The sequence below is a fragment of the Melanotaenia boesemani genome, chromosome 15, assembly GCF_017639745.1.
Source record: "Melanotaenia boesemani isolate fMelBoe1 chromosome 15, fMelBoe1.pri, whole genome shotgun sequence".
Classification (NCBI taxonomy): Eukaryota; Metazoa; Chordata; class Actinopteri; order Atheriniformes; family Melanotaeniidae; genus Melanotaenia; species Melanotaenia boesemani.
In genome coordinates, this window is record NC_055696.1 from 18,739,159 (window position 1) to 18,766,434 (window position 27,276).

The 27,276-nt window shown below is 39.7% G+C and overlaps 1 protein-coding gene across 2 annotated transcripts in view; it reads left to right on the plus strand.

Moving 5' to 3' along the window:
* The first annotated feature begins 4,153 nt into the window (after positions 1-4,153).
* Positions 4,154-27,276, plus strand: part of jade2 (jade family PHD finger 2) — a 226,410-nt gene continuing 203,287 nt past the window's right edge. For both annotated transcript variants that reach the window (XM_042007961.1, XM_042007963.1), the window contains exon 1: positions 4,154-5,082. The gene's annotated coding sequence lies outside the window, so the exon portion shown is untranslated. The remainder of the gene's footprint in view (positions 5,083-27,276) is intronic.

Genomic DNA, 27,276 nt, shown 5'->3' on the forward strand with positions numbered 1-27,276 from the left:
GCTGCATTTTTTGTAGGGTGTTAATTCAGTGAAAACATCACCACACTGTAAAAATACTTCATCATTTCTCTCTCCTTTTATCCTACCTTTCCTTAATGCTAGTTGCATGTACATGATGCATAAATTAGCCAGGATACTTCTGACATTAGTCTCTGCCACTGCTGAAGGGAAGTTTATCCATCAAAACTGTGGATTTTCCTGATCTGCATTTCAGATGGAAAACAAACATATACATATAGAAACAATGATTCAGTCATATATCCACACCTGCACATTTAAATATAAAACATAGAAATAAAACATATTGTGACTTAAATTAGACATAATGAAACACAAGTTCCTTTAAGGCTGCTGGGGAGGGGTTCAAAGTTTACATGTTGTGTAATACAGGAGTTTACATGTTGTCCATGTGGGTTCTCTGCAGGTTCTCCGGCTTCCCCACACCTTCCACAGACATGCATGCCAGGTTAAATGCTCACTCTAAATTGAGAAATCGTGAGAATGAGTGATTGTTTGTCCCTGTGTTGGTCCTGTAATGGACTGGCAACCTGTCCAGGGCGGACCCTGCCTAATTGCTGGGATAGGTTCCAGTTCTGATTAGTCCCATTCTGAATTAAACTAAGCGATATAGAAGATGACTGAATGAAGTTGCTTTAAATAATAAATGCAGAATAATTAAAAATGAGACCCCAAATTAATGAAACTTGTACTTCATTGATTAAAATAAATAAATAAATGAAATAAGATAAACCCTAAATGTATTTTATTTTATCAATTCTGTAAATATTACTTATTTATGTTTAATTTATTTATATATACCTGTATCAGGATTTGTTTAAGAGGCACATGTATTTATTTCATTGAGATATTAATTTATTCCAGTATTTAATGATTTAATATTGATTAAAATGGCGTTCCATACGGAACTAATGTTCTATATAAAAGGTGCCAAAACAATGAATTATTAAATAAATCTTTAGTATTATTTAAAATTGAGAAAATGTAAAGAGGGATGAATTAAATGAAACATTTAAAACTATAATAAAATGATAATCATTTTATGATAAGGAAATGGATGATAAAATAAAAAGAGTTTTATCTGTATACTATTGATATGAATATTTGTGGGATAATTTATTTTTTCCAGAGGTGGACGTGGGGCTGGAGCACCCAGGTTCAAGTCCCTGTTCTGGCAATGAAGGTGAACCACTGTGGGTCCTGGATGCCACAACTGCTTTGGTCTCATTTGATATCTGAGACTTCCTCAAGTTGTTCTGTGGGGGGACTTCTCTTCATCCTATTTGTCACTTAAGATTGTTCTTTAAAACTCCAGCTGGACCATTCAGGTCAATGCCATGTACCACAGAGTAGATTTAAGATTGATCGGATGCCTCCCTGGTGGACTTGAATGTCTTTTTATTTTCTAGAATGTATTAAAACCTCTCGAATCTTAGCTTTCTGGGGCCTGGTGTTGACTCATTTGAATCTAATACTGACCTCCTTAAACTGGAACCCCACCCATTTGGTGCACCCTGAAGATTAAACAATGTACAATTACCATTTGACCTAGATCTGCATGAAACTGCTTCCTACATAAACAAACATGTGCATCTCATCAGCTTGGAAATGGCATTAGTGCACATTAAAAGGCCCATGGAGACGGTCACAGGCTGTTTCCTCAGGGGACACAAGCTACCTGCATTATGTGGAGGAGAAGGAAAGAAGGGGAAAAAAGTGGGATGCTGCTGTTGCATTTGAATGTGTGCCAGAGAAATCCCTCCTGTGTCCTTCACCGCCTCATTTCACTTTGAGCAAAACAGCATCACACACTCTTTTCCGCTCCCTCTCTCCATCCCTCCACCGTCTGTGTGATACCTGATACAGCTGAAATGAGCATTCGTGCACCTGACATGCTCGCCTTTGTGCGAGAAGATGAGCTTGCACGTCTGTGCGTTTTATGAAAGTCCAATCATTCCACTTGTTCATCCGAATGACCTTAATTTCAGCGTGCCTCTTGGCTCTGCATCTCTGTGCACTGACCAGACAATTTTCACTCTAGAGAGGGAGCCAAGACAAACTGCAGTAGCTGAGATGATCCCCTGTCCATCACTGAAGAGGAGCACAGTTAAAAGCTGCATGTGCTGACTGATCAGACACTTTTTCACGGCATTAAGATGGATCTGTTGGTGAGAACTGCATACTTTAGACACCAGAGAAAGTTCCAGAGAATGAGTCCTCCTTAATAACAGGCAGAGGACACTGATTTAGACACAGTGATAGTAGTAGATTACACATCGATTACACACCCCTCTTCCCCTTTAAATATAGATTTTAGAGAAAGTGTGAAGGTAGGTAATTTACTTGCCAGCTACTCCCTTTTGGATCGCTGTTTGCAAAATCAGTCACTTTTAGTCGGAGTGATATTATCACTTACTGTAAAATGCAGCTACTTTAAAATGAAGCTCCAGCTGCCGGCTAATCCTACAGCAGTTAATAGTAATGGCAGGAATTGAGCAGCCAGTAAAACTGAAGGACTGTTGTAAATTTTAAGATGGGAATTACAACCCCAATTCTATATAAAAAAAAAAAAAAGTCGGGATGTTGTGTAAAATGTAAATAAAAAGAAAATTAAATGATTCAGAAATCTTGTAAACCCATATTTTACTCCCCAATAGAACATTAACAGCATATCATATGCTGAAACTGAGACATTTTACCATTATATAGTTTTTTAAAAAGTAGTTCCAGGGTGATGTTTAGCATTGTGTAGCATCCCCTCTTCTTTTAACAACTGTCTGTAGACATCTGGGAAGTGAGGAGACCAGTTGCTGGAGTTTTAGAAGAGAAATGTTGTCCCATTCTGGTCTGATGTAGGATTCTAGGTGCTCCACAGTCTTGAACCTTCTTTTTTTTTATATCACAATGCTCCAAATTGTTGCTGTTGGTGAAAGGTCATTTCAGCACCTGGACCTGAAACCTGCAAGGACTTCCCTGAAAGAGACGTCTAGATGGGAGCAGACGTTGCTCTAAAACCGGCTTTTCAGGGTTGATCCACTTTGCCTGAGACCATGTTAAATTAGTTTTGCCCCAGAGAAGACAGTAGTGTTTCTGGATCTTGTTCACATATGGCTTCTTCTTTGTATAACAGTGCTTTAACCTGCATTTGTAGCTTTGCAATGAGCTCAAAAAATAATCTGTAACGAGTAACGAGTTCATAGACAATGATTTCTAGGGGTGTTCCTTAGCGCATGCAGTGATTTCCAGTAGAGAATCGTGTCTGTTATGTCTATCATGCAGTGCTGCCTGAGGGCACTGATCATGATCATCCAGTTTTGACCTTCAGCCCTGTCCCCTGTGCACAGAGATTCCTCCTGATTCTCTGAATCTTTGATATTATACACTAATAGTGGGATTTTTACTATTTTATATTATTTTTTTTCTGTCTTAATGAAATGTTTCTTTTACACTAACGAACCTATTGCCAATTAAAATTTTTTTTAGCTAATTGCTCCTACAGTTGTCAGTTACTTTTCCAGCAATTTGTTGTGCCTCTTCCAACTGTTTTTAGATGTGTTGCTGCCAACAAATTCAAAACGAGCTAATATTTTTCAGGAAATGGTAAAATGTCTCAGATTCAGCATTTGATATGTTGTTTATGCTCGACTGGGAATAAAATGTGGGTTAATGAGATTAGCAGTCATTGCATTCTGTTATTTAAATATTGCACAAAGTCCCAACTTTTTGGGAATGGTGGTTGTACATGAGTCATAGAAAAAAGGCTGGGCTAAAGCCATCATTACACAAGTGTCTGTAAACTGTGTTCAAACAACAGATCATTTTTAGTACCTTCTACAGTTCGAGTGCAGACATTTATTAAACTTCCTAATAATTTGTTCAAGTTAATTCACCCTCTTTTATTAGACAAACAAATGCAAATTATATGGCTGAGGCCTCCATTAATGGGATAAATTATATTATTTGTATTATTTCATTTCAGCTATTGACGCCACAAGCTGTTGATGTCTATGTCAGTGCCAGAGAAATGGCAGGTGAAGCTTCAATCCCCATCCTCTCCTCTCCGAGGCGCAGTAATCTAGCATTTGTCATACTAGGAAGTGCAGTTTTCAGTAACAGTGAATTGAAAGTACGCCATAAATATGGCGCCAAAAGAGTTTTCAAGCTGATGATAAGAGCTGATTTTTTCCTCCTCGGTGTTGTCTTTTTTTTAATTATTATTTTAATGTGGGGGTGGGGGGAGAGGTTGCAAGACTAGACCCGCCTGTGCGTTTGTGCAGAGCGGTGAGCACGTACAGAGGAGTGGAGGCAAAGCAAAGCAAAGCGAGGGAGCAAGTGGAAACGAGGAGAGGAGAGCTCTATGTTTTATTTCTGAAGGAGGGACGTTGCGAAACTGGCTTGCAATCTTTTCTGACTCATCGTTTGGAAATATAGCACCCTTTTCTCTGTCTTTTTTTTCTCCTCTAATTACTCCTCCTCCTTCCTCCCAGTCCCCCTTCTCCTGTACCGCTGGCACTGGGGAGGAAAACAGTCGGATTTTGACACCGTGTTTGAACTGCTTTTGCAAAATGCGACATGCTTTCCTGTGAGTGGTTTGTTGTGCGCACCTCGCAGCCTGCTACACCGTGAAGAGGAGCGGGACCAGTGGTGTTTGTTTGTTTTGTTTTCTTTCTTTCTTAATTTCTTTCTCTTTTTTTTTTGGCTTTTTACTTTGAGATTTGTTATCCCAGGTTTGGACTGCCACTTTTTGGATTTTTTATTTCGCATTTGGACTCTGTCGTCGGTCTTTGCGGAGCTGACGCGCTTGTCAACACGCACCGGGGAGGGGAGGGGAAGACTGGAAGGGACAGTCCTGTCACCCTGCGTGGTTCAAGTGTCGGGGGGGCTGTTTTAGCAGCGCAGCTAACGGCGTGCCTGGGCACCGAGTGGGCAAACTGAACTGGTCCCAATCCCCCATCCGTTGTTAAAACTACATGTGCCCTGCTTCCAATGATCTCCTAATCCCACGGAATCACTCGCCGTCCAGGACTGAGGACGTCTGTGTATCCAAAGCTTACCGCTATCAAGGTAAAAACAATAACAACACAAATGTATGGATGAAAATACCACAGTATACAAGAAGTGTTAGAACCAGGACCTCTGAAGTCCACTTTGCGGCTGCTCCTGCTGCTGCTAGTGCTATACCAGTGCTAGGCTAGCAGTAGCGGCTGTACGCACTTTTGCAGCGGGCTTGTCAGTCACAGTCAGCGGCGAAGGGGCGATTCCAGAGAGCGGTGCAAATAGTCATTACGAAAGTACAGCATGTGCATGCCGAGGAAAGAAACTAGCCGGGTAAACTTGGCCATGTTGTGCTGCAAACGTGAACGAGTCCCTGGTGGGAATGAAGTATGCGCGCTTATAGTTGGAGACTATCCAAGTGTGGTTATTTATTTGATTTATTTATTTTTCTTAGCCCAATTGCAACAAATAGGCTCGTTTTCAGCACCGTGGCGAAGAAAGCGAGTTTGAACTTAAAGGCGTGTGTGGAAACAGGACAGCTGGAACACACACACATTCACATGTCTAGACGCATGTACATGTGCGTGATGTGTGATGAAGTTGCGTGGAGAGCAGGAGGTCTGGGTGTTGGGTGGTGGCACACACACACACATACACACAAACCCAGGAATTTTCAGGTTTCATGATTTCTTGGGGAAAAATGGGGAAGCAAAGCAGTGGAAGCGATGTTGGTTTTAGGAAGGCTGCGCTCGCAAGCTCACACATGCACATATCAAGGAATTAGAGCAACTCCTCTCTGCCTCCATCACCCTCTCCCCTCTCCACCCCCTCCCCTCCTCCTGCTTCGTGCTGTGCAGATCTAGCTGGCCTAAGGAGAAGGGGGAGTGGCTGTTGTTTACCTCGTCAAAGTCAGGGCTCAGGATGAGTGTTGCCACTGTATATCATCACCTTTTCGGGGACACCAATCCCACCCGCGGCCCAAAAAATAAAAATGAAAATAAATAAAATAAATTAATTAATAAATTGGATTGTTTGGTATTTGGATGCAGATTGTGATGATGCAGATGTCAGCAGGATTAATGGTGTGTAAGTAGGACATTTGGCTTGTGCATGGTGGCCACACACTTCTCATAATTTGCAAGGAGAACCACTAAAGAACGTAATGTGTGTGTATTAGCACTGAGCGTTAACGAATGCTGCAATTAAGCTATATTTTTTGAGCTTAAGGTGGCTTTTGCCTTGAATCAATTAGCAGGAATCCTTTGGGGATTTTGTTAAACGTTCCCAGTTGTAACACACACACACACATGCCGCACACATTGTTACCATGCACAAGCATGTCTGCCTCTCACTCCCTGTAAAGTCATATTCAAGTACAGAGCATTGCATGTGTGTGTGTGTGTGTGTGTGCTCTTCAAACTGTCTCCCTCATACACACAAGCCTCCCCCTGCTGGGTATGAAACCAGAGATGAGTCATGGTGTGTGGGGGCATAACAGCTCTCAATCCCTCTATCCCCCTCTCCGTCTTTCATATCTCTCCTGATGTAGTGCTATCTTGCTTTTACTCATCCTCTCCCCCCTCTCTTTTTCTCTCTTCTCCTTTGGGTTCCCTCTCCTGGTGACAGTGGTTTTTTACAAATCAAGTAGACATGATAGTTGTTATTATTTTGCCTCTTTTTTTGATGATGATGACAGCCTTTCATCCCTCATCCAACTTTTTTTGTCCATCCCTCCATCTTTTTCCTGATCCAAATTCCTCTCATCATCTCATCATCATTAGGAGCACAGGCGGGAGGAATGCATCACATCTCTGCACGCCGTATGTCTTGTGAAACTTGAGCATGGAGGACCTGTTAAGCCTCACATGTGCCTACGTGAGCATCGCGTGTGTGTTTGTGTCTGCTGGGTTAAGCGCTGAGCTCTGATTGGCTAGAAACGGGGGTAAGGAACCCCACGTGATGCGTTGTATCGCATTAGCTGCTACGTAGTGAAGACTACGGGGGGTGGAGAGGAGAGTTGTTGTACATGAATGGATGTCTGACGTCATGCAAACTGTAGCCTCATTCCCTCTCTCTCTCTCACACACACACACACACACACGTGTGCATGTACTATCACACATGGATAAAAAGGGCCGCAGGGCAGAGTGTGTGTGATTCAGAAATCCGTGTCATATAAGAAGGATGGGAACCATGAAGGGGGATTTATGTGTGTAGCTGCCTGCAGGCATGTTGGCTAGCAGTCAGGTTGTCGTATCTCTGCTTACTAACTTACTAAGTAGCATGTTGTCTACAAGAGTATTACTGCTGGCTAAGCTGATATTTGGGTGGGTCTGTGGGGGCGTGCAGCATGTATTACTCTGGCATCGTCTGGAATATCCTAAAACTAGACTGCTGATATTAAAACTGTGCAATGTTAATGCAAATTTATGATAATCATCATCCTATATCGTCTCTTTTTATGATGCTTTTTTAAAAAAAAAAAAAATTCTCTGGATTCTTAGAAAGAAAGAAAAAAACTAAGTTTGTCTTGATAAGCTGCAACTTAAACTTCAACAGAGCTGAACATGAGTTTAAATGTGTTGTTTTTGCTCACAAATGTTGTTTTACTGCTTTATTTCATTCATTGTTTTCATGTTACCGAAACCAACTATATGGTGAATTAAATGCTGGAGGGATCTTCTTTTTTTACCATGTTGTTGGTCAGTGCTTTGCTCAGTGATTGACCCTGCTGTGGCCTGGAGCCTCATTAGCGTGTTTCTCTGAGCTAACCTGCTGTTCAGCGGACAGGTGATGACGTCACACTTAGTGAGGAAGGAGAAAGAGACTGACTGACTGATGTTCAGTGGATGTTCAAATGTGGCAGATGGTTTCTCTTGTTAATTTTTTTTCTGTTTGTTTTTTTTGTGGTCAGCTTAAAATTTAATCCACATGGATACTGTGTGATTACGTCTCATCTTGCCTATATATTTGTTTACTTCATCTCTATTTTTCCATATTATCATTTTTTGCTGTTAATGGGTCAGTAAGCACTCATTCATCTTACAGTTGTATGTTATAACCAAAAGCATCTGTAATGTATGTGAGTTTAAGCTTGCGGGGTTACAAGTCTACTATATATATTTGCCTTTGAGCCAAGGTAGTAACAGAAATGTACAAAGTTCTCCTCGTGTGAGTTTTTGCACATCAAGCTGGCGTTGCGTCTCGTGTGTGATGTTGTGATGACGTATGATCTGTGCAACTTGTATGCAGCGAGATTTATGCATGCAAACACTCAGCACTTAATCATGAGGGAAAGAGAAGAGCTCATCATAGAGTGAAATTAATTTGTGATTTGATGTGATATAATGTTTTAAAATGCAAAAACAGTTGTGTGTGCAGAAGCAGATGTGACATCACTCGCAGCACGCTGTGTTTACAGAGGTAAATACATGTGGATGCTACACACGCCAGCGTGCGTATCAGTTTAGGAGTTGTTGTGCAAACAAAGCCAACAAAATGATGATATTGTTCGGTTCGGTCTTATTGCCACATCCTTCCTCCCCCAGTGTGGAATTGTGATGTCTGTCTTAATTCGATGTTGTAAAAGTCGGATGAAATGTGGCGTGACCACTCGGACTGAGGTTGCTTTATAATAGATCCGTTTGTACCACATCTGGGTCAGATTTGAAAAAAAAAAAAAATCTTATTTGTGCTGTTCAGACTGTCATGAAGAGATCAGACATGGGTCACATATGGGCAAAAAACAAACCTTTTTTCTCCAGACGTAGATAGTTGCCATTTCTTGTAGTTTTGGATTAAAAAATGACGGTTAAGGGTGCACCTGGAGACTGTTACTTCACTGGACAAAATACCTCTTGTCAAGACGCTCTCGGCTCCTAATTATGGATTTAACTTCATCATCAGCTCAGTGATCAGTGTTTAAAATGGCTATTTAAATGCGAGTCTAGCTGAACTCTTGTAGATATAACTAGTATGGCACATAAAATCACTTCCTCTTTAACTTCTTGTTTTTGTATTTATGGTAGAACATGGAGCCGTTCCCTCAAAATGATCTATTTGTATCATCTTTGTTGATTCAACCATAAAGCTAAAACAAATTTACTGGAGACATTTACATACTTTATTTTTTCCTCGTTCCCCCTCTCTGCTTGCCTGCCACCTCCTACTCTTCTTTCCATATAAGTAAAGACTGAAGAATGTAGGCACATTGATGGACAGGCTGACAGATGCTGCCTGAGCTGCTGATGAGATGGCTTTTAGGAGTATGCATGCATACGTTTGTTTGGAGGGAGAGAGTGAGTAAACAACAGACAGAAATAAAATGTCAGGGTGTTTTAACATCTGCTCATGTATTTGTTTAAATGTAAAATATGTATTTATAACCATCAAACATATCAAGACAAGTAAAGGAGGTGGAGTTTTTGAGGTGGAATTTGTAAAAAAAAACATGGATTTAAAAGTTAAAAATGGAAGAAAAGGAATGTATAAGAGGAGAGCGGGGAGGAGGAAGGATGTTTATAAGGAGTTTAAAGGGATGGAGGGAGGATGAGGAATGAATTACAGGATAAGAAAAGAAATGTAAAGCTAGCTGAGATGGTGGGGGGGGGGAAGCGGGAGCACACAGTGACAGGTGACGTGGAGGACGGTAGTATAGGTAGTTAAACATGGAGGTGGTAGTTGAGGTCATCAGGAGTGAAGGGCGGTAAGCTAATCCTCCATCTTCTCATCCTTTTTATCCCTCCGACAGTCCCTTCCAAAGCTAATGAACTCCTGATGGCAGTGGAGACAGTACAGTGGATCAGTCTTCCATCACTGTGTGCCTGTTTTTCTCTCCCTCCTTACATCCATCCCTCTATCCTTCCATCCACCTGCTCTTTTTGTGCTCTACCTCCGCCTGGCTATTTGGCAGAGCCCCAGCCTTCCTGGCTCCGACTCACCTCCTTCATTGTTTGTCAGCAGATTTCAGGAGATGAAGTGGGAGGCTTAGTGAGGAAAATTATTTGGACCTCAGCCTCTACTTTTTTCTTTGTTACTCATTTCTTTCTCTCATATCTTTGGTCATTCCTGCTCCTATAATGCGGCAGAAGCAGGAGCAGTGGCAGTACCAATAAATATTGTGTTAATGTCCTGGTGGCTGGAGCCAGCAAGGTGATAAAGGAAATCTATTTGATTTCTGGGGCTCATTTGTTCAGCCCTTCGCCTCTCTGGTCGGTGTTCATATATATATATATATATATATATATATATATATATATATATATATATGTATATGTGTGTGCATGTATGGTTTTTCAGCTGACTCTATAGGTGTTAAGGGGTTAGGGCACAGAGTGTTTCTGCTGGCATTTGTTTAATTTCTTATTCATGGATAACACGAGTAAGCACCTTTCAGTCTTTCACTCATACTTTTCCTCTTTATTGCTTCCTCATGCTTTCTTTACTTTCTTCCTAGAGTTGCTTACACTGTTTTATTGAGACCAGGTCCTTTCAGGACAAAATCAGAATTGTCAGCATGAACATAATATGGTGAGTTAACCACAGAATAATAAATTATTTTTTGATTTTCTGTTGTTACTAAAGGAAGAATCTGGTCACACATGAAGCAAGCAACTTGGTGTTTGATCCCTATATGTTTATATTGTAGTTCTATCAACTATTAAATAAAGATAGCAGTCTGTTCAGTAATGCATTCATAACAATGTGGTAGTTATTAAAGTATGTATATGGAGTAATCTCATTTTGTCAGCTTGAGTCAGTTGGTTGTGTTAGGGTGGTGAGTTTTTTTTATAATCCAGATATTTTTTGTATAATACCCTTGGTAAAAGAAGGGAATAACTTAGTGAAAACCTTCATATTATTCCTGTTATTCTCTTTGGAGTGTGTCTGTGAAAGGTAAATGATAAAATATAACTATTTAAAAACCATTTGAAGTGTTTTTCCATTGAAGTAGTGACCGTGAACTGAATTGGTTTATATTATTTACATACATGATATTACAGCGCTGCTGGCAGGTTGACGGCTCTACTGACATGAAGTATATAAATACATGAAGCTTAACAAGAATCAGGAGAAAAATCATCTATCAGTGATAAATTAGTTGATAGTGTGAGGAGAGCTGAGCTGGTGTTAGCAGTTGTTAGCTAACGATTGGCAGATAGCGGTCATATGCTAATAATAGCTAATGTTGCTGCTAACTTTTCCAGATTTTCTATTTAGAACTGGATGATATGGATTAGCATGTATCGTAGTATTTTTCAAAAATATAACTGTTTCATGGTATTATTGTTTTTCCATCCCTAGCTGGGATTTTTTTTGGGGTGGGCAGGAACTAGCAGACACATCAACAAGCAGCATCTGACTCAATTTAGCTCGACAATGTTTGCAGTAAATAGGTGATTGATTCATGTATGACCTTTTAAAATCGAAGTTTCTCCAGACAGCGGCTTCTTTTCTCTTCTCTTCCATCATGTTCAACTTTAACATCTGCTACAGCTTCACTTTCTGAACTTTGTCTTCGCTAGTAAACATCTCCAATAACACAGGTGGGCTGCTCTGTGCTGCTGTAGCGGTAAAGCAGTGAAAAAGGCTGTTATACTACATTTTGGTGCCTGCCATTTGAAGAGGTTAAAGCAGAGACATTATTTAAAAATAGGAATTATAAAAAAAACCAAAAAAAAAAAACCCCAAGAATATCTGGGAATGGATTGATACTCCTGCCTGCAGCAACAGGGGTATAAAGATAAAATAAAAGTTAGCAGGGGGCTTATACCTTTATGTTTCTCTGTTACCTTCCTCTTTACTCAAAGAATCTTTGCTCTCCTGAGAGCAATACCAAAAAAAATCCAACAAAAACTTGCCTCACTTAATGGCGACAGCAGTCCTGTCTGTTTGACATTAGGATTGAGCTTCTGTCCATCCTCGGATCCCCACGGAGCATCCAACAGGGGTCCACAAGGGAGAGGGCTGATGGGAATAGTGATGGTGATATAAACATCAGAGAGTGACTCATGGCTGCTCTGAAGTGGCTCTGCGCCTTTCAGGAGGTCGTGAGCAGAGCATAAAAGCTCCTGACTGAGAAGTTAAGCTGTATGGTGTGGTTCTGTCCTTTCACTTCAGGTTTATTGTGGTTTTTCTCTCTTTTTATATCTTGTAGATCTCCCTGTATCAGCTTTCCATCATGCTGAAAGATGGACTTGTCTCCCTTTTTCTTTTTCCTTTTGAGATATTGAATAATTGTTTAAAATTTTCTCCAGGAGCATACCGTTTCACATGTTTATCAGGGTGGCAGCTTTGTTTCAGCAGAGCAACATAAAATTCCGTTTATATGGATTAATTTAGTTCATTTGACACATTATCACAATCTTGACTGAACTGACTTTTAAATCTGTACAGCCCATGTCCTTAAATCCATGATTTGAATAAGCAAACTCCCACAACCGCACTCCCTAAATCCTTTAAGTAGGTTAGAAAAAAAAGGGAAAAAACCTCAAGAAAAGCAACTAAGGAGATAATAATAATAATTTCCACAAAAAGTAACAGAGTGGATTTACAGCAATGCAGTGGATACGGAGGATGATTATAAACATATGAAGTGAGTATTCTGGAGGATGTAATGACACCTCCAGGTGCTGCCTTACAGATTGGACATCCACCCTGTAACTCCTTTACCACAATTTAAAACCTGTGAAGTAATTGAAGCCAATCAATTATACATTAAAACGACACAGAGGAGGAGACACAAGGAAAACAATGTGTGTGAGAAGAGGGTGAGAATTTAGCTTGTAAGTTTCTACACAAAAAACCCAACTTCCCATCACATTTTATTAAATTTGGACCACCAAAGGGAATGAAGCAGAGCCATTACACTGCTTTTGGAAGCAACTGTTAAAGTTTAGATTATCTGTTCCATCATATGTGTGAGACAAACAAAACAAATGTCTGAGAAGTTATTACAGTCAACTCTGCTGCCATGCTAGCACTTCTAAGACCAGTGTTTTACATGGTTTATATTTTCAACTGAGGCCAAAATACTGATCAAATTCTCATATTGATCCGATGATGTCATCAAACTATTCAGTATCTAATGGAGAAATAAACACATAATGATTTTGATTTCCTTGATAGTGATTGTCTTGACCATAGACTGAACATAAAAGATGGACGGAGCCTTCGTGACATCACTCGTAGGTTTCTGAAGAGCTGAAATGAAGCTCATTGGGCGGTTCCCACCATTGCCATCTTGGCAGTGTCATGTGTGTTGTGATTCCAGGAAAATCCAAAAATGGGCAAAGAGGTGGAGCTGAGCGGGGAACTGTGAAGGTGGGGGGGTGGATGATTAACACCCATCAAACTCAGAGCTGCCTGTAGCTAAGAGCTAACCGAGCTAACCCAGAGCTAAGAGTAGCCAGCAAGCTAACATAGGGAGGTAGATGGACTAAAGGTGAGGCACGCTGTTAGCTGGCTAAAAAATGCAACTGTGCTGCACTCTCACTTCTTGCTGTGGATTTTGGATACCTGTCAATCAAAGGGACACGGCCTTAATTATGCCAAATTTCAAGATTAAATAAGATCCAAACAAAATGAGTTAGAAAAAAATTCACCCCCCTCACAGTTGTCATGAAGGTAAACTTGACCTGTTAATCCTAAAATGTTTTTTTGTACCAGGCTTTAAACATCTTTATTTCTGCTGTGAAGTTGGCCTTTTCAACATGGGAGTCAATGGGGATTTGCTCTGTTTTGGAGCCAGCCCCTAGTGGATGAGGAGTGAACTGCAATTTTTTGCACTTATGCATAGGCTTCACATTTAACCGCGGGAGGTTGCCGCTTGGTCTTAAACTGGCCTGAGGGTGCGTTGGTGCTGTTTTGTTCTCTTTAAATGTATCTTGGTCCACTTCCATAGATACTATGGTTTGTTTGGAGTGATATTTCCTTCATACGTCTTCTGTAAATTCAGCTAAAGTCACTGCACAAATGTTGACTTGATGATGATGCTGCGGTCATGAAATCAGGATTTTACTAGAACAGTGAGTAGGGTTTTCTCCGGGATTTTTTTAAACTGGGGGGGCTTCAACTAGATATACATGACTACATATATCTCGCAGCCTTGGTTTGAGGGTTCTTGTGGGTTGTTCTTGATACATCAACTAAGCAGAACTTTCTTCTCGTGGGGCTCAGAGTAGTATTGTGTGATTGGTCGTACATTTGAGGTGGGCGTGGTTAACCTGGAATAGCATGAAGTGGAAAGTTGTCACTTCCGTATTTCCATTGATGTGAGGTTGAATTGATGGTTTTAATGAACACCTGATTGAGGTAATGAGAAAACATGTTGCATTTAAAGACATGGACACTGCTGCGTGCACAACCTCACCTTGCTGCGGGCCCCAACATCAACAATGTTCTTGCTTCTAATGGAGTTTATATGACAAGCTTTACTCCTTTTTGTCACCTCTTTCCTCTCTCGAGCGAGCCGCAGTAGACCCGGACATTAAGTTGAGATTCCAATCTTTGTTTTTCAAAATTAAGATATTTGCAAGGTTTCTGATCACAATATCACACTCTTATCATGGTATGAAAATGTTTGCAAATATAGACTTTATATGGTTCCACTCATACAGTCTAATTTGCATTTGTACCATCTAAAAAGAAATCGTAATTCTGAAGGCATGGCGGCTTTCATTTTGTCGTGATGGTGTGGATGATCATTTACACATAGGGGAAACCTTTAGTGATTGACAGTCAGGAAAAGCCTCTGAGTTAACAGAGTCTTAATGAACTGCTTTTCACTAACTTTCTGACATGTTCAGCCATCTGACAAAAGAAGCAGGGAAATTTCTGAATTAATGGGGAATTCAGCTGACTAATCCTCTTTAACATCACTGTTTTAACAAAAAGGGGGAACTTTGGAGCATGTGCAAAGCACTTATGTGTTTGCATGCAGGAGTTATTTGGTCCTCAACTACATGATCTGAGTGTGTTTCTGCATGATTTCATACCTATTAAACTTATTTGTGCAACAGTGTGTGAAACTTCTACCCAAAACCTCAATATTTTATTTAGAAAGACATAAAATAGTAAACTCTGTCTCTTAAAATCTCAGTGTATTTAGAGATATTTTTATTTTATTCATTGATTGAACAACAGAAATGTGTGTTTACTGTGTGTTTGTGTGTGTAGCTTTCATGTCTGGATGAGTGAGTGGGTTGGTATCTTCTTTCTTGCACACCTGTTAGCATGGTGCTGATGACAATGTTTGATGTATGTCAAATCTGTTTTCTCTTTTCCTTTTTTTTTTTGTTTTTGTTGGTGGCAAACATGTGCATCTTTACTTCTCATGTGTGCATGTCTGTGTGTGTGCACTTGCGTTTGATGTTGAGGTAAGTATTCAGTACCCAACATCACACACACACCCTGACATTTTGATTCTTTCAGCTCATTCATAACAGTTGCCTCTGTATCTTCATCTTTTGCTCTCTCTGTCTTTTCTATTCATCTTTTTCTTTTTGTATTTTCTCTTTCTGCTCTCTCAACCTTTCCTTTTAAATCTTTGTGATTCTTATCTTCGGTGCTTTCTCTCTATCTCTCTCTCTTTACCTGTCAAATTCATCGGTGTGAGGCTTTCTCTTTTGCTTTCCTTCTCTCGAGTTATTCGGTCCAAAAATAGCTCTCTTTGTGTGTGTGTGTGTGTGTGTGTGTGTGGATGGGATATGGGTTGGGGAGTGGAAATAGATTTGGACTTCTGTTGACTGTATGTGTTTCAGTTCTCCCTGCATGTTCTCTTGGTGTTGCAAGCAATGCATAGACAAGAGGTGCACACGCACGTGCACTGCATTCATTGATTCCTGTCCACTGCTTTTCATCTTGCTTGTCATTTCTTCCCCCTCTCTTTTTGAGGGAAAGGAAAATTTAGTTGATGTTGAATAGGTGTTGAATAAGTGAATAGATGTTGAAGATGAGAAGGAAGGTGAGAGGGTCGGACAGAGATTGGTGGAGGGAAAAACCGGGTTGGACAGATATGAAGCAGCAGAATGAAGAGCATTGAAATTTGAAGGAACATGAGGCAACGAAGTTTAAAGTGGAAAAATGGTTGAAAATAAACAAGAAAGTTGTGCTTTTTCCTGGTGTGGTTGTTGTCAAAAGGCTTGTTAAAACCTTTTCTAGACTGTTCTCTTTTCTCTGCTTGGTCAACATAAAAAAAAAAAATAAAAAAAAATTCAAAAGAAAAACACACAAATGAGCTCATGCTTTAAATGCACTGACACACAAATCTCCTCCCTGGACATGCAAACGCTCCTCTACATGCACACACTGCACAGCCTCAGAGAGAGGGCTTGTTATGAAGCAATTTATATGCAAGGATTCTTTATCAAACCGACTGACCTCTGGCACCTCAAGAAGCTGTGACGGTGTGAGTGTGTGTGAGCTGATTTCACATTTAGATATTGTTGATGCATGTGTCATCTGACACAAGTGCAGGTTTTGTGTACAAGAGGATTACGTGTGTGTGTGTGTGTGTGTATGTATTGTCTCCTGGGTCTCAGTATCATCTGTAACTGTTGGTTTGCTGACCTTAAGTACTAAAAAATACACCAGGCCTCACCAGTGTTTCTGCTGAAGCCAATGCACCGTCATCTACAGGGCTGTGTGAGGGAGAGGAGGGACAGACAGCCAAACACAGGAGTGACATACTTGCAGACAGACAAACAGATGGCAAGCAAATGGGTAGACAGGCAGCAAGGCAAAGAGTCAAGCAGTCAGACAGACAGAAAGACAGATGGCAAGCTTACAGGAAGACAGACGGATGGACAGACAAATGGGAGTCAGCCAGACAGATCTGGAAGCTAGAGGACATAGACGAAGACAGTCCAGTGATCGTCCTGTCATTTTATTTAGAGTACACTAGGGGTGCCCAAAGTCGGTCCTCGAGGGCCGCTGTCCTTCAGATTTTCCAGTGTTTCCTGCTTCAGCACACATGACTCAAATTAATTAGATCCAACAGCCTGTTTAAGTTTTGCACAATGACTCATCAGTTTGAGTCAGGTAGTTTTGGAGCAGGGACACATCAAAAATTGAGGCCCTTGAGGACCGGAGCTGGTCACCCCTGGAGTAGAACATCCACACAACTTGACAAATTCAGCCTATGGTCAGGGCAATTATAATTTGTTGGTTTTAAGAAGGGTAAAATCATTGGCATGCATCAAGTTATGTTTAATAGTGAAATAACATTTTCTCACACAATGTAAAGGAAACTTAAAAGACTGGGACTGAACAGCTGTTTAGCCATTAGAAAACCAGTAATCAGTAAGGCTAACTGGAAAAATAGGCTTCAGTTTGCTAGGAAACATAAAGATAGGACTCACAAGTGTTACTACCACATTTTTAGCCTCTTTCCAGTTTAAAAAAGTTTAAGAAAACAATGACACGAGGCATTTTATATGTTTAATGCTTGAAGGAGAGATTTAAAAAATTGCGCATCCTTGTGAAACAACTGTTTATATTTATTTGCCGGACAGAGGAGGGATGCCTGTCTGAACATTGAAGGGAAGAGTAACTGGTAACATAAAAGAGTAACATAAAATAAATAGAAAGCTGAAAAGTTGTCAAATTCAATTGCTTGTTATATATATTCAGTTGTAATACAATAACACTAATGATACATTACATTAAATACATAAAATTTCTAATTTTGAGACCACTTCAGGGCTTTGCATTATGGGATACAATACACTACAGAGACTGGTTAAATATGGGAAATCTTTCCAAATCTGTACACCATCCAGATACTTTTTGTATCTGAGAGTTTGTATACTGAATATACTGCATACAACATTTGGTCAAATCAGTACATATTACAAATACAGTATGTGGTTTCAAAGGCAGCCTTTGTTTTTTCTGTGTTGTCAAGAAAATGGAGGAAACTCGCTAGCAAAGCCATTTTGAGGAAAATCTTTACTCCAAATAGTTTGAGAAAAGGCATTGCAAGTATTTTGGATTATACTAAACTTTATAGAAAATATGAAGACAAAGATGTTAAACTGTCTTATCATGAATAAAGAAATCTGTGGACTCATCTGCTAGCTTGCTAGGTGTATATAAACTATCCATCATCATCAGGTCAACGTGATGTCTGCCTGCTTTTTGGAAAAGACAGCTCCAGCAGATCCCTTTTTGTTGGAAAACTAAGGATAAGAAAAAGGATTTATACAAATTTATACCATGGTCTGGGTGAATACTCGATTCTGATTGGCTGGAGGGTGTCCATTAAAAAGTGATAATGGACACCTATAAAAGAAGTTCCGGCCAAATAGCCTTATTGCTGTAAATTACTGCGCTGACTAAACGGTAGTTGGTAACCGTGGCAACAGAAACTCAGACGCTGGGCTGCAGATGCGCCAGATCAGAGCAGCCTGCAGGCTTATTGAACGATGTAGGAAACTATCTGTGGACTTTGACTGATTGAAACAAAATGTTGCATCATCCTCTGGATACACACAAACTATATGAGCTGCACCCACCCTCTGAAATGACACATTGTGTCACGTAACATAACGTTAAGAAAACATCTCCCCTCCAGAACAGGTCTGTGATGGGGCGTTGCTATGAAAGCAGCCTGCAGGCTTATTTAACGTAGTAGGAAACTATCTGTGGACTTAGACTGTACGAAACAAAATTTCGCATCATCCTCTGGACGCACACAAGCTTTCATTAATTTATGATAATGGCCACCTCGTCAGGCATTATCCCTTACGTATACATTTGAAGAATTGCTTGTTTAATTTAACATGCAACAACCAACTTTTGTTATGATTGTGTTTGCCCCATCTGCGAATGAATGTGCAAAGTGCAAATAAACAGCAAAACAATATCCCCACTTTGTACAACATGTCAAAGTAACTTATAACATTCATGTTACTTACTGTCCAGGAGAAGAGCTAGATCCGAGTCCAATTGTAGCCCTTTTAGCTCTCGCAGTGATCTCAACTTTGGAAATTCCTGGTCAGTGTTATTCCGGGTTCTGTCCCTTTCTTTTTTCAAAAACCTCTTAGCCGACTGTTTTTCTCTTGTTTTTTAAGGTAATATCTGATCCTCTTCAGGTGAATGTTTTCTTCTGCCCTTTGCCATTTCCCTTAGAAAATATGAGCTGCTGTTGCTCACTGGCTGTAGGTTTTATAAATGGAGGCAGGACCAAGGGCTCTGAGAGAAGGGAGGGGACGGCTATGCACATGAACGAACGGCCAGACCAGCTGGTAAACACGGGGCTGAAGATCAACACAGAGAGACAGTGTGTGACGTCATGCTATAGTCCAGATGAAATTACACCTGTAGTTCTTCACATAGCCACTTTTTAATTTCTTCAATCTAGAAATGATGAATTTCCGCTGATTGCCCCTTTAAAGAGCTCCATTTCTTTTACGCCATATTTACTTTCTCTTTTTTCAAATTTTTTCTGGATATTTGATGGTAATGTGTTGTATGTGCTTTACAAGTCTTTATAAAGCAGGTGTGTAATACTGTTGCATGTAGTGTTTTGTTAAAGTGAATGTGATTCTGCAACCACAGCTCACCCACTTGTTCAACTAGGCTGTTGCTAATGGTGGCGGTGGGTGTATCTTTAACATTTAGACAAAAAACACATCATTGTCTAAATGTTAAGATAACACAGACAGTAAAGCACATAACTCAAATTTATAGGGTAACATTCACAAAAGGTTTAATTCCTGTTCAACATGAATTCCCATTAGCCTTTGCAGTCTTTGCACAGCTTTAATCTTTCAAGTTGACTTTCTATTAAATTCAGAATCAGAGCGATTCAGATTCTTTATGTGAAAGGAGCTAAATGAGTAGGCCTGACTGGAGAGTTGAACAAACTAAATGAATTAACTTGGTTTTATAATTGTCTTGATTTCAAGTTCATTGAATCAACAAAAGTAAGTTTGTAACAGCAACAAAAGAACTGAGTCGAATTCATGCTAAACAATGGTTGTGTGGATTTTTTTATCTGATAAATTTAAGCTAATGTCATCACACAAGTGGTTAAACTGGAATACAGAAGTAAATTTTCAAATGCAATGTCGTTTAGCTTTCACCTGCTTAAATGAGCAAAACACAAAGGAAGAAACGCTACCAATTGCAAATGAGCTGCTACAAAGTTCTCTGGCAGTAAGTGCACCCTGAAACAGTCATGTATCAAGTACAGGCTATTAGTCTTTGAGCAGTAACAGCTGCTCTCACCTGACTCTCCTCCAACACACGTGCTTTGTTTCTAAAAAACCCAGCCTTTTATTAGCGCAGGGCTGCGTTACAGAGCCTGTGAACTGGTAGAGTAGCTGACGCATGCTTTTCTTTCCCACCTGCATTCCCATGTCCACATAGAGCTGTTTTCTCAGATGTGATCTGTTGCACATTTCAGGGAACGGTCCCTTTAAGCGTTCAGTCAGACATGGCGCTCTCGGCGGTGTCGTAGTCAGCCAATTAATTAGCTCCCCAGGCGACTGGCTTTCCCAGCATGCATTAGTCAACCTTCTCACTGTAAATGTTTTTGGCTGACTCAAAGCTATACAGAGAAAATGTGGCATGTACAGGATGATTTAATTCAAATGGCAGCTGGGGTAGCCATTTAAACTTAGTGGATTAAAAATTTTTTGGATATTGGTGGTATATTCTGTTGAGATTAATTCGATCTATAAAAAACAGATTCTAGTTTTGGTTTCAACCTTTGTATTAAGGTATGTTCCCTTTAATCATTCTTATATATCATTTAACTTGATGCAGTGCCCTGAAAAGCACCACCTAGCTTTAATGTGGCTAGAAGCGTAATCAGCCCGAGTGACTGAATGTAAAGTCTCGCTGACTGATTTAAGTAATCTACACTAGATTGCAAAATGCAATTCATTTATATTAATCTGAACTAAGGCATACTACTGAAGGGAAAGGGAAAAATTAAAGATAAAGGTCCAAAATTTTTCTATATTTATTGTCATATTACAGCTTGAAAAAAAAAAGAAAGGAGAAGCTGTTGAAGTTAAACATTTACAATCTGTTTTTGTAAGAATTTATTCTTATATAATACTTTGCTGAAACAGCTAGATTTATAATAACGTTTTTGGCACATTTTGAAATATCAGTATTTTTTCTGTCTCTAAAACTAACAAAAGCCTACTCTGGATCAGTGGGACTGAATAATATTTTATTAATCCCTGAAGGGAAATCACTGTTACAGTCTTAAGTAAATCAGTTGTGAGGATATAAAACCCTTTTTCAGCTCAGGCCACAGATTTTCTGTTGGGTCCAATTCAGTTTTTGAGATGGGTCGTTTCCAGAGGGCCAGTCTCATCTTGGTGACATCATTCCGTCGTTGATTTGGATTTATGACTTGGGTTATTATGCTGAGAGGAAAATTTTTCCTCATTTTTAGCTTCCTATAAGTCGGCCAAAGGTTTTGAGCTGAAGTAAAACAACCCCAAAGCTTGAAGCTACCACAACTCTTGCAGTCTGTATGTATATCTGCAATATAATATACACAATTCATAAAAAGTTAGGTATATTCAACTTTCTGGTCAACTTTACAGAAAATGTAAAAAAAAAAAAAAACTTCACTCTATACTGATATTATATCATTAATGAAGGACATTTAAGTAGAATCATGCAGTGGTTACTATTTAATCTCAAACACTTTATTGAAATAATGGTTAACAACAGTGGTGAGTCGTGGTCATCATACAAAAAGCCAGATATCCCTTTTTGTGAAAAGTCTATGTCTGAAAGTTTAGGTTTAGATGTTTTAATATAACGCCTTGCTACACATCTTTCTTTCCCAGACATATGAAGAATCCAGGTATTGTGGTTACATGTGGTCCCTTGATAGTCCTATTGCACCTGTACGCTGCACCAGCAAACTTTTCATATTCTAACCTTTCTTTTTTTTTAAAGGTACATTTCTTTTGTGCCAGTTTGTGCCAATTTTTGTGTTGGTTTCTACACTTGATGTTAACAGTTTTCCTTCAGGGACTGATACAGTAATTTTCATTTTATTGATAGTTGTCCTTTTATGTATTCCATGATAGACTTTGTAGATGGTTGTTCTTCAGTGTATCTTTCTTTGTCAGTACTTCTAAATCACGATGTCATTTATGATTGAAAGTTCTTTGTGAGTCAAGTTTTTAAGCTGGAGAAAACAAAACGTTTGGATTGAATGAACTTGATACAGTCACATTTGTATTTCTCTTTATTCTTTTTTTTTTTCTTTTTCTACTCAGGAGTGTTTGACTTGTTTTTCACATTTTATGATTAGGCTGCAATTTGAAATAAGTATGGCAAAATTTCTCTATTTATTTATTTTAACAGGGGTATTTAGACTCCTTTTAAGCTCAGGAGTGTCAAGATTAGTCACATCATTTCTTTGGTTTGGTTTGTGTTAGGGCTGATGGATAAAACAATGTTTATTAAATTTCCGCCAATGTCAGTGATAAGCACGAGTCTGGAGCACACTCCAGTCCACTAGTTGGCAGTGATGCATCTCTAAGCTGGCTGCAAACTGCCAAGAAAACCCAAAAAGGAAAAAAAAAGAAAAGTACAATGACCTGCCAGCAGACTGAAGAAAACTGAGCAGAAACAATGAATGCGACTCAAGAGAGCCATTAAAAACTGTAGAAGTATTTGACAACAAAAGGCCCCACTATGTCAGTTATGTAGAAGTGTCAGGGTGCGTGGAGGGTGAGGACAAAATGCTGGGTGAGGAGGCAGATGGATGTAATATCGGACTGTTTAATAAAACAACAAAGGTGCTGCACAGGTGGAAAAACTAAACAAAACTAGAAAAACCAAAACTAAGAAACAGACTATTACTAAATAGGAGCACAAGGAGGTCACCGGAGAACCGATGACGATCTGACAGAGATCAGATGGAACCAAGTCGGTAAATATGCACTGAGGTAAACTAACTAAACCAGGAGCAGGTGAAGCAAATTAGCAAATGAAACCTGGTGTGCAGAGAACAGCACGTAAACAGAATGTAATAAATAAGGAGATTAACTTTACAAAATAAAAGAGGAAACAAGACTATCGAGACCATGAGCTAAACAAAATTCAACAGAAATCCAACGAGAATGAAACCAAAAACCCTTAAACCTGACAGGAAGTTATTTGGATTCAGTAAAAATGATAAACGGGTTAATATAGTGTGCACACTTTGTAGTTTGTTGGTTAAAGACAAAAGGGGAATATGACTTCTTTGTTTAATCACCTGAAACAACAGAAGTTTCATATTTCATGGCGTGTGTGTGTGTGTGTGTGTACAGAGTACTGTCTGGCTGCCGTTTATTGCCCCTGGCTAATGCGAGTCGTACATATAAAGGAGGCCACATCCCAGTAACACAACTCTCTCCTGTTATTGGGCCACAGGGTAGCGGCTCTCATGCCAGCAGTTACACTGTGTTTGTGTGATGTTTGGATTCGTGTGTTTGTTTGCCGATTCATGTATGCACGGACACAATCTGTCTGCATGTAGGATTCTACTGTTTGTAGTAAAACACCTGTGACTGGTTAAGCCCACAGGGTTTCCTAACTGTCTGCTGTGTAAACAAAGAAAACCAGATGATACTTACATTTTTTGTTTAGTTTTTAAATTAACAAGCTTTATCTGTTTTATCCAGAAATTCAGATTGTTTTTTGTTTTAAATGTGTAATGCATGTTTTTGTGTTTTTACCTAGGATTTTATAGATTTGTGTGTTGAAATGTGAATTTCTGTAGCTGTTCTTGCTGTCTTTGTGTTATTAGCCTTTGCTTTGTTTCCTTGTCTAATTCTAAGTTGCTTATCCAACTTATGAGGGATTTCCTGTCGATTTTATTGTTTGGAAACTAAAAAGTTCAAACCTTTTGGTTCAAATGTAAAATGCCACACAGCCCAGGTAAAGAACTCTGTGGCTAAGCTAGCCGAGCAGCAGTTACAGGTGTTTTATGGACAGAATCAACGCATTCATGCACTGAGATTAGTCACTGTGACACTATTGCTGAAAACATGGAGCTTTGTACATATGCAATTGTCAGATTTTTCTCAGCATTAAACATTTTAATGTGTTGGTTAATAACACAGGGTATGTATGCTTTTATGGTAATATGAGGATGCTTAGGAATGACTTAACTGCTGACTTAAATCATGGGTTTGTGCACTCAGCAACATATTTAGCAATTCTAACTTAATCTTTTCTAGACTTTAAAGCATCAGAGATCATTTAAACTTTGTAAAATGGTAATATTATGCTTGGAGCAGCAGATTTCATGCATGAGTGTTTGTTTAGATTGCTAATATGTGAATGAAACTTTTTAAGTAGATTTAGGATTGACCTATGTAGACTTTACCAAAGTGACCTAAAGCTGACGGTTAGTCATCATATTCTCCATTCATATTACTAATGAACAAAAAAATGAACCATGATGTTTATTCTTAGTTTCCTGCTTTAATTGTGGCTCTGAAGATAAACTTTTCCTTTGTGTTGTTTGGCAGTACATCCAGTATGGACCTGAGAGGAGAACCACTGCCAGATCAGCATGTGTAGAAGTTCTTCACCAATTTTAAGATAATATGTTGTTTGTATCTATGTCCAAAACAAACCAGTCATTTTAGCTCATTTTGTGGGGCCAGCAATCTCCTTCAATTTGGTTCTTTGTGGTTCTGATTACATGAGTTTTCTTTTTTTTTTTATTACTGAGTATTGTAAATTACCTGACAGATTGCAGACAGGATTGCGTGCACTGCATCCAGGAAAGAGGATAGAGAGACATTGGAAAGTTCGGATAAAAGACTGAGATGAAGGAAGAGAAAGATTTCAGGTGTGGACAAAGAAGAAAATTTAGTCTGCGTGATGGAAAATTTCAGAAAATGAACTTGAGGGGGCTGTTGGCAGTTGTAAAGCTGTCATACTTTAAAAAGGAAAGAGGGAGTTTTCAAGCTCATATAGTGACATTTACCACGAGGTGTAAAGAAAATGTTAAAGAGAATGTCCAGTCAGACCAGTAATGCTCAGTGATTGCACCAGGAGCTGTGAAATATTTCAAAATGTTTTTTGTAAACAAATTAGTACCGTTAAAACTTGTTCTATGTTGTGAAGTTGTTCTAGAATTTAAGAACTTTGACATTTAAAATTAGAGAGCAGATAATAATGTTTCTTTTCTGGGTTGATTCAAGAAGGTGTTTAGCTGCACTGCAAAAAGAACAGTGCTGGTTTATCTCAGCTCACAACCCACAACCTTTTAAGACAATAAACCAGTAGAGGTAACAATACATTGATCTACAGGTATTGATTTAATGATAGTTTTCTTTTGTTTTACAGGACATGGTAAGGTCTGTTTTTGTCTAAGGAACCGATTCTTTTTCATTTAATCGTTTGAACTCAGGAATAAATTTACATTTATTTTTTTGTGTTTATTTTATGTCTACTTCATGGCAATACATAGTCACACAGTTCTCATTCTTCTAATATATGCGAACAACTTAAAATAAATACAAAATAACTTGTATGTCAAGGATTTTTTCCCAATTCCCATCAGGATACAACATTGCATCCAGTTCATTAAATGTGATACAGGACCAAAACAAAACCCACCCTCGTGACTTTCTCTTCCGTCTATTGTTTAAGTTTTTTGAGCATGTTGAATTAAGCTTTTCTTGTTGTAATATTCATCCACTCTTTTTTTCTGGAACTTTCGGTGTTTTCCAGTGTTTGGGAAAAGTCCTTACTGCCACTGAAATGCCGACCATGATCACTGGAAATGTTTCCATTGGTAGCCTGTGTATATGAGTACTTTCCCTTAGTAAACATAGACTTGGAGACATAAAATTACGTTTTGATATTCTAGTTGATTTTTGTGGTTAAATTTGAATGTCAGTGATTATGTTATCAGTCTCATATTGATCTCTGGCTCCTGAATTGAATCATATCTAAATCATACCTTCCTGAGCCGCCACCTTATCATGGTGGAGGAGTTTGTGCGCCCTGACGATCCTAAGCGGCTATGTTGTCGGGGGCTCGTGCCCCTGGTAGGGTCACCCATGGCAAACAGGTGTCTAGGGGAGGGACCAGATGAAGTGCGGCTCAAATCACCCCTATGATGATGAGAAAGCAAGGACCAAGGTTTCCCGGACGTGGGTCACCGGGGCCCCCCTTTGGAGCCAGGTCTGGAGGTGGGGCAAGGAGGCGAGCGCCTGGTGGCCGGGCCTTTGCTCATGGGGCCCGGTCGGGCTCAGCCCAAAAGGTTGACATGGGCCTCTCCTCCTGTGGGCACACCACCTGCAGGAGGGGCCATAGGGGTCGGGTGCAGTGTGAGCTGGGCGGCTGCCAGAGGCGGGGACCCTGGCAGTCTGATCCTCGGCTGCAAAAGCTAGCTCTAGGAACGTGGAATGTCACCTCTCTGGCTGGGAAGGAGCCTGAGCTGGTGCGCGAGGTTGAGTGGTTCCGGCTAGATATAGTTGGACTCACCTCGACGCACGGCTTAGGCTCTGCAACCACTGTCCTTGAGAATGGCTGGAACCTCTTCCATTCTGGAGTTGCTCCCTGTGAGAGGCGCTGAGCAGGTGTGGGCATGCTCATTGCCCCCCGACTTGGCGCCTGCACGTTGGGGTTTACCCCGGTGGACGAAAGGTAGGGCTGGGCGATATGGCGTAAAAATAAAATCTCCGATTTTTTATAACCAAATCCGATTTCCGATTTTAATCGATTTTTTTTTCCTTTTCTTTTACAAAACATAAATAAACTTATTAAAAACATTTATTTGTGTATATAGATGAATGCCAGCAAAAATAAAGCATATAATGTCATAGCTTTTCCACCATATAAACGACTTCATGTCTTACATAGAAATATGCGACTAAACTGCATCCGTGATCTCTTTTCATCTGGATCCTTATCGTACAGGAGCCACTGCAGAAATAATTCCCCTGATGAAGGTTGTCTCTTAACTAGGGTTTGTGGGTTAAGCTGACTTCTGCATCTCGTAGAGAGCAGCATTTCTCACTGCAGTTATATGCACAGCTAAATCCCAGGCATGAGTGAAGGGTCACTTCACTGAAAATCTGTCAGACAAACACCGTTCTAGTGTGGAGGGAGGGCTAAGTCTGCTGCTAACTAACTATGGAAAAAAATACCTATTTTCATAAAAAGAAATCTCCAGAAATGGAAAATTCGATTTATCGATTTTATCGATTAATCGCCCAGCCCTAACAAAAGGGTAGCCTCCACCTTCAGGTGGGGGGATGGGTCCTGACTGTT